The sequence below is a fragment of the Orycteropus afer genome, unplaced genomic scaffold (genome assembly GCF_000298275.1).
Source record: "Orycteropus afer afer isolate SDZICR_OR568_19922 unplaced genomic scaffold, OryAfe1.0 scaffold00212, whole genome shotgun sequence".
NCBI lineage: Eukaryota > Metazoa > Chordata > Mammalia > Tubulidentata > Orycteropodidae > Orycteropus > Orycteropus afer.
This window is the reverse complement of record NW_006921799.1, coordinates 604,234-608,041: the sequence shown is the minus strand read 5'-3', so window position 1 is coordinate 608,041 and position 3,808 is coordinate 604,234. Positions and strand designations below refer to the sequence as shown.

The window sequence follows — 3,808 nt, the reverse complement described above, 5'->3', positions numbered from 1 at the left end:
CAGAAACAGTGGAGCAAAAATTATATAAGATAATGCAATTCAAATATTTATAAAATATATCTTCTAGGCTGAGAGAGTCTGTCTTGAACCACGGCTAACAACAATTGTTCTAAAGAAATGTTGGTTCTGGCAAAGTTATGATTTCCAAGATGATTGACTTCTTTGACCACTTAAAGACTTCTAACAAATTAAGAAAAAAATTAACAAAAATAAAATGTTCTTTTTTGTTTGGATTTGATAGGATTTTTTCTTTGGATGGGATAAAAGATTTTGGTTGATTTTCTAGCCATGTAAATTAATGGTTATGCATCATAACAACAGCAACAAAAAATCCTGTTTGGTTTTGAGAGTTGTAATAGTTGGAGCTGTGTGTCAACTTGGCTGGACCACAATTCTGTGTGGTTTAAGCTGTTGTGAAGTGGTTATTCCCATGATGGGATCAGATGATTATATTTTGAGCAGCCAATCTGTTGAAAGGGTGTTGCCCTAGGGTTTTCCCAGGACATCCTGGGAAAAGAGACATTCCTCTGTGGATCGGGATTCTTTTGTGCTGCCTACAACTGTCCATTAGTGAACAATCCATCATTCGGCCTGGAGATCTTGGATTTGTCATTTGTTGGAGTCAACAGCCAGTACACTGCCTGCCAACCTTGAGCTCCTCAGCCCCTGCAGCTACAAGAGTCGGGAAAAGCCTCTTTGATCCAAGAACTTTAGACTTGCCAGGTTCTATAAGTGTGTGAGCCATTTTCCTAAGATAAATTTCTCTTCCTCTCTCTCTCTCTCTCTCTCTCTCTATATATATATATATATGTACATATATATATGCTTTACTGGTTTTGTTTCTCTAGAGAACCCAGTCTAACACATTTGGTACTGGGAGTGGTTCTAGAGAGACAAAATCATAAGAATGGGTTTTCTAAATTGCCTTTCCAGTTGATTAATCTTAAAGACACTAGTGACCCTGCCTCTGCTAGTAAAGAGGGCCCTAATCCATGGTGTGAGGTGGCAACATTAATATGCAAAATAGCACAATCAATAGATCAAGTATTTGTGAGAAGTGACACACTGGGTGATTGCATATTTGATACTTTTTTTGCAATTTTGTCAGCATCAGGACTATACAGAAGCTGGTTGGTTGGTCCTACTTACACTAGACAAAGTGGTGAAAGAGCAAGATGAGCTCAGAGCTGCTGAGTCTTGGCTTAAGTGTCACATAAAAGAACTCAGTGCTTCCAGTTGTGTTCTGAAAGAATGCCTTATATCTTCTAGTAACAGAGCTGATATTGCTGAAAACCAAACCCAGAGTCTGATTGTAAGGGTGGCTGAATTACAACACCAATTAAATTGCCAACCCAGAATGATGTCTGATGTTAAAGTGAGGCCATTGATTGGGAAAAAATGGGATCCTGAAACCTGGAATGGGGACATATGGATAAATAGTCAGGAAGATCAGGATATGGAGCCTGTAAATTCTGTTGAACCCCTCCCATGTGAATGAGGTACTGTAAAACCAATATTCTCTCCACCTCAGTTTGATGGGATTAGCCAAACTGGTCCTGCTTGGTCATTGCCTGAGGCAGAGGTCATGGAAGATATTCTTCAAGGTTCTCAGGAACTGCTTCAACCACCCATTGTTTCTGCTAGACCTATAACTAAAGTTAAGTCCAAACAAACCCCAAAAGGTGAAATAGAAAGTGTGACTGAGGAGGTGGTACATTACACCCAAAAAGACCTACTTGATTTTGCTAACATGTACAGGCAGAAACCTGGAGAATATGTATGGGAATGGCTACTGAGGGTGTGGGATAATGGTGCAAGGAATGTAAGATTGGATCAGTCTGAGTTTATTGATTTAGGTCTACTAAGTATGGATTCTTCATTCAATGTTTCAGCTCGAGAGGTTAGGAAAGGATCTATTAGTTTATTTGGTTGGCTTACTGAGGCATGGATTATGCGGTGGCCTACCTTAAGTCAAGTTGAAGTACCAGACCTGCCTTGGTTTAATGTAGAAGAAGGTATCCAGAGGCTTAGGGAAATTGGCCTGTTAGAATGTATTTATCAGATTAGACCCCTAGAGCCAGAAATGGAGAGTCCAGAAGACACACCTTTCACCAGTACAGTGAGGAATAAATTTGTGAAGGGAGCTCCAGCATCCTTGAAGACTGCTGTGATTGCTATTTTATGTAAACCTGATTTGACAATGGGAACTGTCCTAATTGAACTAAAACACTTAACTATGATGGGGCTGATTTGACCCTGTGGTAGTAGGGCCAAGTGGTGGCAGATAATAGACAAAAGCAAGGTGGGTGTGGTTACCAAATGGACAGCAGAGTCAGAACAGTAATCAGAATAGTCTGACTCATGTGGAATTATGACATTGGCTACTTGCTCATGGTGTTCCTGGTAGTGAAATACATGACAAGCCTACTAAATATTTACTTGATATGTATAGACAGAAGAATTCTAGGTCACATGAACATCAACCTAGATTGAATCTCAAGAATACAGAGTCATGACCTCTCAATCAATTCCCAGACTTGAGTCAGTTTACAGACCCACAACCCCCTGAATGAAGGGGAGGCCAGGTTCCTTTGAGGAAGAACCCCACTACATTGCCAAAAATCTATGTCAGTCTTTTTCCCAGCCTTCCCCAAAGGGATCTGAGGCCTTTTACAAGAGTGATTATTCACTGGGGAAAAGGAAATAATCAGACGTTTTGGGGATTACTGGACACTGGCTCTGAATTGACACTAATTCCAGGAGACCCAAAGCATCATTGTGGCCCACCACTCAGAGTGGGGGCATATGGAGGTCAAGTTATTGATGGAGTCTTAACTGAGGTGTGTCTTACAGTGGGTCCAGTAGGTCCCCGAACCAATCCTGTAGTGATTTCCCCAGTGCCAGAATGCATAATGGGAATAGATAGACTTAGCAATTGGCAGAATTCCCACATTGGCTCTCTGACATGTGGAGTAAGGGCTATTATGGTTGGAAAAGCCAAATGGAAGCCATTAGAACTGCCTCTACCTACAAAAATAGTAAACCAAAAGCAGTACCACATCCCTGGAGGGGTTGCAGAGATTACTACCAACATCAAGGACTTCGGGAACCCGTGCGTAGTGGCACACAGCTAGGAGGGTGTCAGCAGCGTTAGGAGAGCCCTGTATGATTCCATTTTTCAGAAGTGGGTCATGTCTTGGGGACACAAGATAGAATGCTTGTCTGATGCTGCTGCTTTTTCCACTAAGCTTAAAAACATTCTCATCCAGTATTGAAGATGATAAGTGAAGAGTTGCTAAGAAAACAAAAGATGTAACTGTTTGGAGAAAATCTTCGGAAGAATTTAGTGGATATCTCTACAAAGCCCAAGGTGTTATAGATGACATTGTCAATAATATAATAGATCACATACGCCCAGGGCCCTGTCTCATGGAATGACTTCTTTGGATATTTTGGAGCACTTTGAAGAGAATTGTTGTGTGGTGATTTACACTACTGCTGGTCAGCTTTGGAATATAATTTCCCAAAGAGAGTTTGTTGATTTCTCCTACACTGTGGGCTATAAAGAAGGACTTTTATCCTGTGGTAATAACCTTAAAACACTACATTTTATTTCATTTTGGCTTAAATATTTATATTTTCTAGGCTCAACGTTTCTTTCTATGTGAGATATATTTTCAAAACTCCCTTCTATATAATCACTAAGGTTTATTTGCAAATATTAAGCTCTAGGAAGTAAAATGGGAGCTCTGGTAGCATAATGGCTAAAGCACTTGACTGCTAACCAGAAGGCTGGTGGTTCAAACCC

General features: G+C 40.5%; 1 pseudogene; it reads left to right on the top strand.

The window, feature by feature from the left end:
* The first annotated feature begins 3,191 nt into the window (after nucleotides 1-3,191).
* Nucleotides 3,192-3,668, top strand: LOC122150716 (annotated as a pseudogene).
* Nucleotides 3,669-3,808: the final 140 nt, after the last annotated feature.